The 16,436-nt window shown below is 45.8% G+C and overlaps 1 non-coding gene across 1 annotated transcript; it reads left to right on the top strand.

The window, feature by feature from the left end:
• The first annotated feature begins 12,484 nt into the window (after window positions 1-12,484).
• Window positions 12,485-12,559, top strand: Trnas-cga (transfer RNA serine (anticodon CGA)). The gene has a single exon. It is a non-coding gene; the product is annotated as a tRNA-Ser (tRNA).
• Window positions 12,560-16,436: the final 3,877 nt, after the last annotated feature.

The raw sequence follows: 16,436 nt of genomic DNA, 5'->3' as shown, positions 1-16,436 counted from the left end.
CAGCGTGTATAAAAACGCTCTCTTCAGAAGAACATATTGACCACTGACTTACATTGAATAAAATGTTCTCGGGTTTCCAACCGCGTCAATTGCTTAAAATTACACGAGCTTTCGCCCAATCACTCCTTGGCCATTGTCAAGTGATATGACTGCCAATGGGCTGTTGGTGCGCCCTTATATACGCTAGCTGCCGGCTGTGACGTCACTGGTGCCCGTGACATTGCCATATATGGGCATGTTTTGAGTCGGCGTTCGATGTGCCCTCTTCAGCCGCGCGATCGCTGGATCCCACGCAGCACTGAGCTGTAAGCCACCGTCTCTATTCAGGGTGTTTGCGGTATTTTTTTTTTATTTCAATAGCTTCCTTTATTAAACTGTCCCAGAAGCTGTTAGTGCGAGCCACGACAGAGGTATCGTCAAATTTTATGTGGTGACCGTTTTCTAACGTATGCTAGATAGCGTAGGCGATAATACCTCTCAAGATCTTTCCTGCGTTGTTCCACAGTGCGCACTGTTTGTCCGATGTACTTCTGGCCACACTCACAAGGTATTTCGTAGACTCCGGGTGTTCTGAGACCTACTGCGTCTTTAACTGGTCTCAGTAATTGACGGATTTTCGTTGGAGGCCTGGAGATTGATTTTATCTTGTGTCTTTTCAACAGGTGGCTTATCTTGCCCGATACAGAGCCACAGAATGGCAGCAAAGCAAGTTTCTTTTGCTGCTCTTCGTCGGTGCTCTTATTCTGATATTTCCCAGAAATCACTTCTTTCACTTGATGGGCGCTGTAGCCGTTATTCCTGAAAACCTGGCGTAGGTGGCTCAGTTCATGGGGCAGGTTATCGTCGTCTGATATTACTCTTGCACGATGCACCATTGTTTGTAATACTGCGCGCTTCTGTGCTGGATGATGATGGCTGGTGGCTTGCAGGTACAGGTCTGTGTGGGTGGGTTTTCACCAACAGCCCACTGGCAGTCCTACCACTTGACAATGGCCGAGGAGTGCTTGGCCGAAAGCTCGTGTAGTTTTAAGCAATTGACGCGGTTGGAAATCTGAGAACATTTTATTCAATGTTATCGCCGCCAGACTCTGCATTCATACAACTGACTTACATGTTGTGTCAGAGGTACGTTGCAATAAAGTCGAAAACCAGTGCAGTAGCTGTACATTTGTAAGACTAGTTTGGCTACTGTAGTACTTAGAGCATTAGCTGTACATTTGAGAAGCTAGTTTGGCTAGTGTACTAGCTAGTGCACTAACTGTACATTTGTAAGACCAATTTGGTGACTATCCTATCTAGTGTACTAATTGTGCATTTGTGTGACTAGTTGGGCTAGTGTTCTAGCTAGCGCCCTTGCTGTACATTGGTGAGAAAACACCAAACGACAACAACCATGTCGTGCGTGTTTTCATCATTATGGATTTGAAATTTTATACTTTTCTGGCGCCTTTCTGCTTTATTTTAACATACCTCTGCCACAACATGTAACTCAATATTTCCTTCTGAAGAAGAAGTCTTTATAAATGTTGAAACCATGGTAAAGGGGTCAAAAACGACCTTCTACATTGCAGCTGATTGGCTGTTCAGTATTTCTACGAAAAAACACGAACATGATCAAACTGAGCAACACAAGTTGCACGTCAAAGTGAGCAAGTAACAAATTGCGCAGAGTATGGATCGCGACCGCAATTGTGCCACTTACATCCACTTAAACAGCTACTGTGTCCCGACCAGCAGCGAACGACAGCCGGAGATAATGCCGTACTTTCGATTGCCCAGAGCAGAGTGCCTAAAATCCAACTCCTTGCTCAAAAACTCTACGTGAAGGGAATGCTGCTAGCAAAGTAACCGGCGAGAATTGTTGCTAAATTCATGCAAAAAAAAATCAGGGAAAAGCACATTCAGCATCCTTCCTTTTGCATATAAGACGAAGTTGGCAATCGACCGGAGCAGTATCTTCACAAATGGCCGGCCTTAACTGCAAATAACTCTATCCAGAGCGACGCAGCACTGTCGGCGGTAGCAAATTTTTAGGGCAAACGCAACTGATCCCCCCTCACACTGGTAAGATAGGGCAGCAACGTCTGTCTTTCGAAGCCGAGCGGAAACGAATTCACTGCTCTCAGTTATTCTCTGGGGCTGTAGCGCAGCCGTCGTATACACTGGCTCTGAAGGCACCAGCTCGGCTTTCAGTAGCCACAGACCATATCGTCGCTCGGGTTCAGCAAACTGCCTATTTTCGCCGAAGAGGGAGTCGCTCAGGATAATGAGATTCCGCGATGGTCTTTCTGCCAACAAGAGAGGCTACAGGGACACTTCCAGCGGTAATCCGCCTCCCGTAAAGGTAGCGGCGCTGCTTTCTCAGACACAGTTTCCTGGCTCAGTAGGTAACTGTGAAATAGCCGCAGTAAACGAAGTAATGTAGCATAGCGATATGTGACAGTAACGTCACAGAACGCTATCAAGTCTCGTGGACGGGTGCTCCGTGGCTTCAGCACGACGTGACTGACTTTCGCCAGCGAGCTTCTGTGTCTCACAATATCTGCTTACCAGATCCTTACCAATTTAAAGTATGGGATTTTTACCATAAATGAAAAGAGACCCAGTCTGGGTCACTTGTTACATACACTGAAGCGCCAAAGAAACTTGTATAGGCATGCGTATTCAAATGTATGAAAATAGGCGGAATACGGCGTTGCGGTCGGCAATGCCTATACAACACAATAAGTGTCTGGCGCAGTTGTTAGCTCGGTTACAAGATTTAAGTGAATTTGAAAATGGTTCAAATGGCTCTGAGCACTATGGGACTTAACATCTGTGGTCATCAGTCCCCTAGAACTTAGAACTAATTAAACCTAACTAACCTAAGGACATCACACACATCCATGCCCGAGGCAGGATTCGAACCTGCGACCGTAGCAGCAGCGCTGTTCCGAACTGAACTGCCTAGAACCGCTCGGCCACAGCGGCCGGCTAATGCGTCTTCGCCGGCCGGAGTGGCCGTGCGGTTCTAGGCGCTACAGTCTGGAACCGAGCGACCGCTACGGTCGCAGGTTCGAATCCCGCCTCGGGCATGGATGTGTGTGATGTCCTTAAGTTAGTTAGGATTAATTATTTCTAAGTTCTAGGCGACTGATGACCTCGTAAGTTAAGTCGCATAGTGCTCAGAGCCATTAGAACCAAGTTAGGTTAGGTTTCGTGCTTACTAAACCAATCTGTGTCGAAACTTACTTATTTCCTTTGGAGCTTCTGTGTTTCCTCTGTAAATCTTTTCTGACACCGGTCGCAGACTGACGAACAATATTCAAGTATTTGTGGAACTACTGTTTTGTAAGCTATATCAGTCATAGCTGGACTACATTTCCTCACGACTCTTCAACAAATGTCAGGCTGTAAATTGCGTTCCACGCGATTACTTTTCTGTGGTCGTTCCGCTTTAATTATTTCCGTACGCATACACCTACGTATTTAATATCTGTGACCGTTTCCAGTGATCGTTTAGTAATCGCGTAATGATACACTAATGGGTTTTTACGTCAACATCCACATAATACACCACATCTGTTTATTTTTAGGACCAACTATTAGTGACACTATCCGTAGACGATCTTATGTACGTCTGCTGCATTGAGATGCAATTTTCTAGTGTTGCGACTTGTAACGGTATTTTCCCTTCTAGCATTACTTTTCCTCAACAGTAGTTGTCGATACTAACATTATTTTTTGGTTTTTGGACAGGTCAGTATTATCTCAGTAGTTTTTCCGAAATCTTTCATATAATTTTACACACAGTATGTTATATTCCAAGTTAAAATTTATGAAAAGGAATTTCTTTATAAAATATTTTAGTTTCGATGTGGTAATCGATAAGTGCCAGTTGTGAATGTGCATTGAATTATTTGCGCACTTAAAATTTCTATTCTTTATTACGAAGTCCTGTACTGTTTATTATGTTTATTTCTGGATTTATGAAATAATAATCGAAATTAATAATGTAGCTAAAATTAGTAGGAATCCATTTGTTAAGAAAAGTTATAAAACCTTTGGAATATTGTTATTTTCCGCACATTGTGACAGTCGTAAGCTTGCCTCTGAGGGATCGGACGTATTTTTACATAAAAGGTGCGAACAATGTGATTTCGGCTTTGTTAATGTGAAAAATCAAAATACTGTACGATACACTAAAATGTGTGAAAATATATTTAAGTAAAAAATTGTGCAACAACAATCTTATAATTTATTTAGTTGAGACCGACCGTTAGGATCTAATGTTGGATTTTCAGGTTCAAGAATCAGACCCCTAGACAAGAAGAACTGGAGCCATCTCAGCATGACAAGCTAACTAAACTTGAAAGTTTATTGTAATCTTCGCTCCTCTCGAATCCTCATAAAAGACTTTGCTTATTAATTACTTCTACTTGGCGTTGTTTAATGTTGATAATAGATGGAAGAAGGAAGGAGGGGGAGATTACAGACTTCTGGGGATACAACTTTATGTGTGAGGAGCTTCATGAGCCTTCGATAAGTGCAGAAACATCGGCAGCGAAAGAACAGACAATTCTCTGACAAAGAATTTCCTTGAAGTTTTTTCCTTCATCCTACCAACCATTTAGACAGTTTTGTTTTTCTTACTATTTACAAAAAATACAAGGTGATTCAAAATAACTGTATCCACTTCGTGGATGTAATGTATGCATCGAAATAAGGTTAAATTTTTAAATAAAGTTTTGTCTGAAATTACTTTATTTCAGAATTATGCTGGAGATTAGGGACCACAGGTGCAACAAAAACGACACAAAATTAATTCTTCTCATAAACAGCAGGAAGCAATCCGAAATACAAAACAACTACTTACTGTTCATTTACCACAGAACATGTTCAAAATGATACAGGCGAAGACGACACGGCAAAAGCCTGTAACAGCCGATGATGTAACGCCTCCCACAAATGACATTACGCATCATAGTTCGGAAATGAAGCAACTTAAAAGCAACCTTTAATTTAACATTTTACTCATATTTTGACGCATAAATTACACCCATGAAGTGTGTGTAGTTAATTTTAAATCGTCCTGTATACTTGCAAGCCACCTGCGCCTTGAACAGCGGCTACCCCAGAATGTCAGTAAATGTTTCTGCGCGGTAGCCTTTATGGGTCGTATTGATACTACACAAAAACACACTTCGAAGGGTCGTCAAATGGTGTCGAACACGTCCACTCCTGCCACAACGAAACTTCCTATGGTCCGTCAGAGCATAAACTCGCTTTACCTACCAAACGGCTGCCTATAATTCTATGTCATCTCTAGTGATTTTTGCCTTTCTGTAAAATAAAATGTAAGCTGTGAACGGCGGATCTTCAACGACCCATATCTCAACGGGTATTGGTTTCCAGACAAATCATTATACGAACTTGTCTTCTAGTTTAGACCAATACTAACCTCCTGTAACTGCTTCCAGGAGCTGATGTGCCATCTGTTTTAGGAGACCATAGAACAAATTGCAACATTACAACAGGTGTCGTTACATGATAAAAAAAAGTAATGCAACTAATTAATCTCAAACCCGATAACTTCATGCCTGTAGAAGCAATAGGGGTCCACACATATCTTTTTCATTCGCATGTGCACGTACTGTGTCCTTACTTCCATTTTTCATCCTTCCTGAATGTGTGTGGTCAAGTGTGAATGATTTGAATGCAGTAGCAGACGAACCAGAGAGGTGATGGGTTTCTTAATCTTCTACAGACTTAAACGGTGTCGCTGGAAGGAAGAGAGCAGGAACAGGAGGGCTTGGCCAAAGACGAGTAAAGCAAAAACGTTTTTCTAGCAGATGTTGGTCATGGGCCTCCCGCACCACCTCGGGCGGTTCGGAGAGAGCTCCACGCGACGGTTACAGGTTGAGTTGTTCTGAAGACAGGTAAGCGACCAGACGTTCCCTCAGAACGGCTGTGTCGAACAAGGGACAAAATGTATTTGAATATGTTAATAATAATTTGTTAATCTCAACCATTTCTTTTCCTAGCTATTTTTTTAATTACCATTTAGGTTCTGGTTACAATTTTTGGTTCAGTTAATCAGTGTCATAATAGTGTGATTTCCGTTAGGTGCAACCACGCGGTCTATAGATTCAAAGTGCAGCCCAAGCCTTAAAAGTTACTGCTTGCCATATTATTTTATTTGTTGGGACATTTTAAATTATCAATAAAACTGTACCGAGAGTATATTTAGCAAGATGAATCGATTTGTTTCCAAGCGCTTCACGCAAAGATATGCAGCCACCAAAATCCTGCTCGATGCCAGGCACAAGGTGCATACAATTCTTCCCACTAATAAATGCTGTCGACATTTTGTTTCCCTTGTGAATTAGTGCATGTGAATGTCTGTGTTACAAACTTGAGCAGTGACCACGTGCTCCCCAGATCTTCCCACCCCACAGGACTACAGACTAAGGCCAAGGTGGCTTGTTATTCTCGTATGAGAAAGTCATAGGATCTTATATAAATGTACCAGGAATGTTTTGTCCGTCTATTAAATACAAAAAGATTACTGTTAACATGCGAAATATTATTCAAAAATAAATATTTTATAATTTGAAGCTATTTCCGTGATCGTTAATTTACTTTCAGTACACCTGAAAATAGTGTCACATTTGTAGTATTGATAATTACGCTCCTAAAATCCAAAGTGCTTGGTTCATGTTTAGCTGACAGCACGTAGCTTTGTCTGACTGCCCCATAGAATACCACTGCGTTATCCGTTGCGGCCTTAATAAATTCAATCACGGAAGGAATTGTTCCTAAAATTTAGATGGGCCTAAATCTATTTCAAATAGCGGGGAAAACTATTCAGAGAAGGTTACGTCGCCAAAGAAAAATAAGAGCGAATGTGGACAGGATATGCCTTCATAGCAGGCTGGAACATAAAGAAACAATAATAATCAAAAGAAGCTCCTGCTAGTGAAAGTAAGTAACCCAATGGTGAGTTACAAAATGTAGTTCGAGATTTAAGGTTTGCGTAATGTATGATTTTCAACGTTAGTTATTAGTTAGAAGGTTTCAAAGTGTTTTCATGATACCTGGTTTGTCCCATTTTCTCCTAGCTATCAGCCAGTCATAGTTCCCTGTTACAATATTTTAGCTGTTGTGCAGTTCTACACTGATCGTCATAAAAAGAGCAGCACCCAGAACGATCCATCCTATCCATTGCAAGCTGGGTGGGTATATCGCACACCATCAGCTACGCAGTAGATCGTTTTTGCACGTTCGACCGCGCACTCGGAAAGCGTGGATGAGGACGTGATGTGGCGCTCATTGGTTGATGTAAGAGGACCTTAAACTGACGTACCGGGCCGGCCGGGCGGTTCTAGGCGCTACAGTCTGGAACCGCGCGACCGCTACGGTCGCAGGTTCGAATCCTTCCTCGGGCATGGATGTGTGTGTTGTCCTTAGTTAGGTTTAAGTAGTTCTAAGTTCTAGGGGAGTGATAACCTCAGAAGTTAAGTCCCATAGTGCTCAGAGCCATTTTGCCGTACCGGCCAATGCGACAGAGGGTATTGTCAGCAGAGCATAACCTGTACGTGCGCTATGCTGAGGAGGCATATTCGGCAGTGGGTTGCTCAGCTAGACGAGTTAGAGACCGGCTGTCGTCATACCGCCGTACTGCGCGACGTACCGGTCGTACGGACATCATCATCCGTGGTAATGGATACAGGGAGGGATGCATGTACAACATGTGGGATCTCGATGTCCGACACGCACCACAAGGAGGAAAGACTGAAGGATTCTTCATCACGCGCAAACTAACCAGACAGAAACGATATGCCTTCGACTCAACATCTCATAATGCCTTGGACCGTCGGCAGGCGGTTGCTTGACTTAGGGCCCGCCACTCGCCAACCGTTACGACGCCTGCCACACACACCCCTGAAGCGTCACGCTCGACTTGCCTCGTGTCGGCAACGACGGACTTGGCGCGCTGCAGACTGGCAGCAGGTCATACACTCCTGGAAATTGAAATAAGAACACCGTGAATTCATTGTCCCAGGAAGGGGAAACTTTATTGACACATTCCTGGGGTCAGATACATCACATGATCACACTGACAGAACCACAGGCACATAGACACAGGCAACAGAGCATGCACAATGTCGGCACTAGTACAGTGTATATCCACCTTTCGCAGCAATGCAGGCTGCTATTCTCCCATGGAGACGATCGTAGAGATGCTGGATGTAGTCCTGTGGAACGGCTTGCCATGCCATTTCCACCTGGCGCCTCAGTTGGACCAGCGTTCGTGCTGGACGTGCAGACCGCGTGAGACGACGCTTCATCCAGTCCCAAACATGCTCAATGGGGGACAGATCCGGAGATCTTGCTGGCCAGGGTAGTTGACTTACACCTTCTAGAGCACGTTGGGTGGCACGGGATACATGCGGACGTGCATTGTCCTGTTGGAACAGCAAGTTCCCTTGCCGGTCTAGGAATGGTAGAACCATGGGTTCGATGACGGTTTGGATGTACCGTGCACTATTCAGTGTCCCCTCGACGATCACCAGTGGTGTACGGCCAGTGTAGGAGATCGCTCCCCACACCATGATGCCGGGTGTTGGCCCTGTGTGCCTCGGTCGTATGCAGTCCTGATTGTGGCGCTCACCTGCACGGCGCCAAACACGCATACGACCATCATTGGCACCAAGGCAGAAGCGACTCTCATCGCTGAAGACGACACGTCTCCATTCGTCCCTCCATTCACGCCTGTCGCGACACCACTGGAGGCGGGCTGCACGATGTTGGGGCGTGAGCGGAAGACGGCCTAACGATGTGCGGGACCGTAGCCCAGCTTCATGGAGACGGTTGCGAATGGTCCTCGCCGATACCCCAGGAGCAACAGTGTCCCTAATTTGCTGGGAAGTGGCGGTGCGGTCCCCTACGGCACTGCGTAGGATCCTACGGTCTTGGCGTGCATCCGTGCGTCGCTGCGGTCCGGTCCCAGGTCGACGGGCACGTGCACCTTCCGCCGACCACTGGCGACAACATCGATGTACTGTGGAGACCTCACGCCCCACGTGTTGAGCAATTCGGCGGTACGTCCACCCGGCCTCCCGCATGCCCACTATACGCCCTCGCTCAAAGTCCGTCAACTGCACATACGGTTCACGTCCACGCTGTCGCGGCATGCTACCAGTGTTAAAGACTGCGATGGAGCTCCGTGTGCCACGGCAAACTGGCTGACACTGACGGCGGCGGTGCACAAATGCTGCGCAGCTAGCGCCATTCGACGGCCAACACCGCGGTTCCTGGTGTGTCCGCTGTGCCGTGCGTGTGATCATTGCTTGTACAGCCCTCTCGCAGTGTCCGGAGCAAGTATGGTGGGTCTGACACACCGGTGTCAATGTGTTCTTTTTTCCATTTCCAGGAGTGTATTTAGCGACGAGTTCCGCTTCTGCCGTAGAAGCGAAGGCAACCGCACCCGTGTCTGGAGGCGTAATGGAGAGTGGCACGAATAGCGGTTTATGGTCTCCCATCACACGCCTCTACACCTAAATCTACATAGACACTCTGCAAGCCACCGTACACGGTGCGTGGCGGAGGGTACCCTGTACCACTACTTGTCATTTCCCCTCCTGTTCCAATAGGAAACAGAGTGAGGGAGAAACGACTGTCTGTACTCTTCCGTACGTGCCCTAATTTCTCGTATCTTCGTGGTCTTTACGAGCTATGTACATTGGCGGCAGTAGAATCGTTCGGCAATCTCGGAAAGAACGTCGTCTTCCCTCCAGATATTCCGATTTGAGTTTCCGAAGCATCTCCTTAAAACTTACGTGTTGTTCGAACCTACCGGTAACAAATCTAGCAGTCCGCCTCTGAATTGCTTCTATACCTTCCTTCAATCCGACGTGGTACGGATCCCAAACACTCGAGCAGAGCTCAAGAATGAGTCGCACCTGCGTCCTATATGCAGTCTCCTTTGCAAGTGAACCTCTCTTTCCTTAAATTCTCCCAATAAACCGAAGTCATGTCCGAAAGAACAGATACCATCATCAAATAGTTAAGGCTAACCGGCCATTGACCTTCTTCTGTGCGGATGCACACACATTGTCCGAACTCTTACGGGACTCGGTAAGATTGTCTGCTGCGAATAATGAGTGTAATGGGCAGGGGCACTACGAATGTGATGTGTGAAGTTGGGAATGTGGGTCTCACGGGGGGCGTGCAAGGGATAAATCCCTGCAGTCGCACTATCCTCTGTGCCCTCGGTGGCTCAGGTGGATAGAACGTCAGCCATGTAAGCAGAAAATCCCGGTTTCGAGTCCCGCTCGGGGCACACATTTTTCAACTGTCTCCGTTGATGCATATCAACGCTTGTCGGCAGCTTAGGTTCTTTATTTAATTATGTTCAGACATGTCCAAAAGAACAGATATCATCGTCATATACGTTCAAGGCCATGCCGCGACGTTTCGACACTTGTAGTCACTACCATTGGGGATAGATGCCGTACTAACACGAGAACTATCGTGCAACGCAATAAACGCTGGTCGTTCAAAGTTGAAAGTGTAATCATTTCGTTACGTATAGTACCATTTACCTGCCTCCCAATAATAACCGGAATTCTCCTTATCCTTCCGGATACAGCTATTTTTATGACAATCCGCATAGTTTCTGTGTTTCAACTACTTTAGAAGACGACTGAGTCTTGGGTGTTTTGTTGTTCCGTGAGAAAGTGTGAGTGGGAGTGGATAAGAATGGAGCAGAGTGAATGAGATTAATATCTGACACGCTTCGCTATGTCTTTTTCAATTTTTTTCTGAATTGGAAAAAGAAGTCTAGCTCATGCAAATTATATTTTTGTAAACTACATTTGGTGTTTTTCTTTTGGATGTAAAGATGAATACTTCTTGATGTTGATCACACACGAACAAGCAACATATAGCTGTTTACACGAGAACAAACATTCTACATATTCCACAATGAAATTTTCACTCTGCAGCCGAGTGTGCGCAGATTGGAAACTTCCTGGGAGATTAAAATTGTGAAGCAGACCGAGACTCTAACTCAGGACCTTTGCCTATCGTGTGAAAGTGTTCTTCCAAGTGAGCTAGCCAATCATGACTCATGGCTCATACTCACAGCTTACTTCCACCTGTACCTCGTCTGATACTTGGTACACAGTTATAATCTACCAGGAAGTTTCATGTTACGTATAGCTGTCCCCATGAAAAAGACTGTTCATTTAAATTCACTGTGCAGCATTAAAATGTTTGCCCTTGTGTTTTATTGATACGCTGTATGCCATGCTTACTAATAATTGGAACTTGAGTGCTAAGTTAGTTGAAATGATGGAGTTCGTGGTATGAATACTGATTGCTCTATTTCCGCCTCTATGCTGTTTGTAGAAGCTCTTTTGCTAGCACAGAAGCGGAACATAGAGCGAATTAAGGAATTCTGTTGAGAAAATTCGGCTTTAAACTTGGTTCCGTTTCTCATTACTGTACAGCAAGAAACTTTTGAATCTGAGGACTATTTGTTGAACAAATGCCGTGCTCAATATTACATAAGCGGTTCTGAGTGCCAAATCGTCTAAAATTCAATAATATTAATTGACTATTGGCTCTAGTCTCTCTCCCAAAGAGAAAACCGTGCAGTGAAACTTTAGTTAGTGAAATCCAGAACGACCAATCCTAGTTTGGACTTAACTGAGCTTATTAAGTAATTTTCTCTCACAAGGTACCTGTTTGTAGAGATTGCAGAAAGGGGTTAAAAAATGGTTCAGATGGCTTTGAGCACTATGGGACTTAATAACATCTATGGTCATCAGTCCCCTAGAACTTAGAACTACTTAAACCTAACTATCCTAAGGACATCACACACATCCATGCCCGAGGCAGGATTCGAACCTGCGACCGTAGCGGTCACGCGGTTCGAGACTGAAGCGCCTATAACCGCACGGCCACACCGGCCAGCCGGGGTTCAAATGGTTCAAATGGCTCTGAGCACTATGGGACTTAACATCTGAGTTCATCAGTCCCCTGGAACTTAGAACTACTTAAACCTATCTAACCTAAGGACCAGAATGAGATTTTCACTCTGCAGCGGAGTGTGCGCTGATATGAAACTTCCTGGCAGATTAAAACTGTGTGCCCGACCGAGAGTCGAACTCGGGACCTTTGCCTTTCGCGGGCAAGTGCTCTACCATCTGAGCTACCTAAGCACGACTCACGCCCGGTCCTTACAGCAGTTTCGATTCTCGGTCGGGCACACAGTTTTAATCTGCCAGGAAGTTTCATATCAGCGCACACTCCGCTGCAGAGTGAAAAATCTCATTCTGGAAACATCCCCCAGGCTGTGGCTAAGCCATGTCTCCGCAGTATCCTTTCTTTCAGTAGTGCTAGTTCTGCAAGGTTCTCAGGAGAGCGTCTGTAAAGTTTGGAAGGTAGGAGACGAGATACTGGCAGAAGTAAAGCTGTGAGGACCGGGCGCGAGTCGTGCTTCGGTAGCTCAGATGGTAGAGCACTTGCCCTCGAAAGGCAATGGTCCCGAGTTCGAGTCTCGGTCGGGCACACAGTTTTAATCTGCCAGGAAGTTTCATAACCTAAGGACATCACACACATCCATGCCCGAGGCAGGATTCGAACCTACGATCGTAGCGGTCACGCGGTTCCAGACTGAAGCGCCTAGAACCGCTCGGCTACAACAGCCGGCGCAGAATGGGGAAATGCATGCTGTTACGCACGTTGGGAAACGTTTAACGAACTAAGTAGTTGCGTTATTAAACTTCATGTAACAGAAGGCGTGTACTTCTGATACTCCATTTATATGGAATGCACATAAAATACTAATCGTATGGTTCCATACGTGCAAATAATATAGATGATTGTTAGTCAGCAAGGATTTATGGACTAAGGGAACACGACACATGTACGCAAATTACCCAACCACAAAGATTCGAAAGCAAAGTTCGTCATTTTCCGTTACTTGATGGATCATGAACACCACCTCGTGACTTACAGTGAAAAGAATCAGGACAATCAAGTGGGCACACGATATACGAAGTGCATCGTGACCGATTAAAGACCGAATTTGGTTTCATCCGACTTTACGTAAAACGATATTGGAAACATCGCTCGCAAGAACAGCGCATTCCTCCAAACAAAGGAGTTTCATCGTTGCAGAGGAGCCTAACTCGAAGTCGAACTAACTTCTATTTAAAAATCATTACTTTTTGCTTCGTCTTGCCATGTCCACAGTCCAGAAAGTTCTTTTCACATCTCCAGTGCCTTACCTCTTCAAATAGAGAGCGACAAAACCTGGTGGGGCATCCTGGCGAAGCATCAATATGACTTTTTTTTCCGAAAGAGTCTGCTTTCCTCCAGTCAGAATACAGGGGAGGAAATACCTGGTCATTTGGGCTAAAGTTCAACGGTTGAAATTTTGAAGACAGCCTCTAACGCTCGAGTTGGAAACGGTCAGTCGTGTGACCCCAGGCCACGTGCGGTAACAAGAGCGTCGCGATAACTTGTCACCACTGGAGCTAGCTTCGAAACTGCCTTCCCAGCCTTCTACTGAAGAGCTAAACCAGGAGCTTCAGACTGATTAAAACTAGTTGCATGCTTTTGTGATTATAACCACATTCATTGCAAATGAAATGAGCGTTTGGCGTCATTGGCTGGGCGGTGCCTTACGGGGCAGGTCCAGCCGCCTTGGTGCACGTCTTACTACATTCGGCGCCACATTGGCCAACCTGCGCGCCGGATGGGGATGAAATGATGATGAAGACAACACAACACCCAGTCCCTGAGCGGAGAAAATCCCCGACCCCGCCGGGAATCGAACCCGGGCCCGTAGGACGGCAATCTGTCACGCTGACCACTCGCCTCTCAGGGCGGACACTACATTCATTGAAAATAAGTGATTACTCATGTTCCTGATAGGTGATTATAGGTACACGTTGAACTTTCCATCAGTTGTAATTAAGATCAAAATAAAGATACTGAATCCAGATTCCCAGAGTGACCTGCCCCCCTGACGTGAAAAATATGAGTATGAAAATCATGAACAAATGCAGGCAGAGAAACGATACTTTATCGAACTTGATACGGTAAAAGGGCCGGCCGCTGTGGCCGAGCGATTCTAGGCGCTTCAGTCCGGAGCCGCGCTGCTGCTACGGTCGCAGGTTTGAATCCTGGATGTGTGCGATGTCCTTAGGTTAGATAGGTTTAAGTAGCTCTAAGACTAGGAGACTGATGTTCCATAGTGCTTAGAGCCATTTTTGATACGGTAAAACCAGAAAAATTTTATTGGAGGAGGGATGCGTGACGCCTGTATACTGGTGTACACACACCAAAGAAGACGTCCATCTGCTACAAATCAAACCCGAAACCCTTGCAATAGAGATCTCTTCCACAAGAAGATAGTGCGGCTGCACCGAGAAGAGAAAACAAAAGCAGACACAGTGCTCCTTGGACGGGAGAGCCTAAACAATCGCGCTCTCGAAGAATGCAGGAGATATGGGCTTGAAAGATAATTATTTTCACTGCCAAGTCTAAAAGGATTTAACGTGGTCCTAGACGGCCAAAGCGAAATAACGTAGCCAAATGAATGTCAAATTGTGATGAATGAAAATTTGTATTAAGGCCGGGATTCGAACATGGGTATCCCGCTCACTCTGCAGATGAACTAAGCACTACACCACCCTAGCGCAGTGGCTTTGCACCACTCATGCGTCAGCGGACTTGGGTATCCCCACTACACTCAAACAGCATTGCAGAGGCTCTGAACTGCACTGGAATATTCCCTCATCATCGAACGAACCGGGTGATCCTGCCTCAAACACAGGCACAGATGCTTTTATCTAATGAAAGTACACGGTTCCAGAGACCTTTCCAAGTCTCAGACATCCATTATGTGTATACACTACTGGCCATTAAAATTGCTACACCAAGAAGAAATGCAGATGATAAACGGGTATTCATTGGACAAATATATTATACTAGAACTGACATGTGATTGCATTTTCATGCAATTTGGGTGCATAGATCCTGAGAAATCAGTACCCAGAACAACCACCTCTGGGCCGGCCGGTGTGGCCGTGCGGTTCTAGGCGCTTCAGTCTGGAACCGCGTGACCGCTACGGTCGCAGGTTCGAATCCTGCCTCGGGCATGGATATGTGTGATGTCCTTAGGTTAGTTAGGTTTAAGTAGTTCTAAGTTCTAGGGGACTGATGACCACAGATGTTAAGTCCCATAGTGCTCAGAGCCATTTGAACCAACCACCTTTGGCCGTAATAACAGCCTTGATACGCCTGGGCATTGAGTCAAACAGAGCTTGGATGGTGTGTACAGGTACAGCTGCCTATGCGGCTTCAACACGATACCACAGTTCATCAAGAGTAGTGACTGGCGTATTGTTACGAGCCAGTTGCTCGGCCACCATTGACCAGACTTTTTCAATTGGTGAGAGATCTGGAGAATGTGCTGGCCAGGGCAGCAGTCGAACATTTTCTGTATCCACAAAGGTCCGTACAGGACCTGCAACATGCGGCCTTGCATTATCCTGCTGAAATTTAGAGTTTCGCAGGAATCGAATGAAGGGTAGAGCCACGGGTCGTAACACATCTGAAATGTATTGTCCACTGTTCAAAGTGCCGTCAATGCGAACAAGAGGTGACCGAGACGTGTAGCCAATGGCACCCCATTCTATCACACCGGGTGATACGCCAGTACAGCGATGACACATACACGCTTCCAATATGCGTTCACCGCGATTTCGCAAAATACGGATGCGACCATCATGATGCTGTAAACAGAACCAGGATTCATCCGAAAAAATGACGTTTTGCCATTCGTGCAACCAGGTTCGTCAAGGGTAACCGTAGCCATGGTCTCCGAGCTGATAGTCCATACTGCTGCAAACGTGGTCGAACTTTTCGTGCAGATGGTTGTCGCGTTGCAAACGTCCCCATCTGTTAAATCAGAGATCGAGACGTGGCTGCACAATCCGTTACAGGCATGCGGGTAAGATGCCTGTCATCTCGGCCAGCCGGGGTGGCCGTGAGGTTCTAGGAGCATCAGTCTGGAACCGCGTGACTGCTACGGTCGCAGGTTCGAATATTGCCTCGGGCATGGATGTGTGTGATATCCCTACGTTAGTTAGGTTTAAGTAGTTCTAAGTTCTAGGGGACTGATGACCTCAGAAGTTAAGTCCCATAGTGCTCATAGTCATTTTTTGTTGAGTCCCATAGTGCTCAGTGCCATTTGCATAATTTGAACCCGTTATCTCGACTGCTAGCGATACGAGGCCGTTGGGATCCAGCACGGCGTTCCGTATTACCCATCTGAACCCACCGATTCCATATTCTGCTAACAGTCATTGTATCTCGAACAACGTGAGCAGCAATGTCGCGAAACGATAAACCGCAATCGCTATAGGCTACAATCC

This window comes from Schistocerca serialis, chromosome 9, assembly GCF_023864345.2.
Source record: "Schistocerca serialis cubense isolate TAMUIC-IGC-003099 chromosome 9, iqSchSeri2.2, whole genome shotgun sequence".
Taxonomy (NCBI): Eukaryota; Metazoa; Arthropoda; class Insecta; order Orthoptera; family Acrididae; genus Schistocerca; species Schistocerca serialis.
The sequence above is the reverse complement of the archived record's forward strand: the minus strand, read 5'-3'. Positions and strand labels throughout refer to the sequence as shown.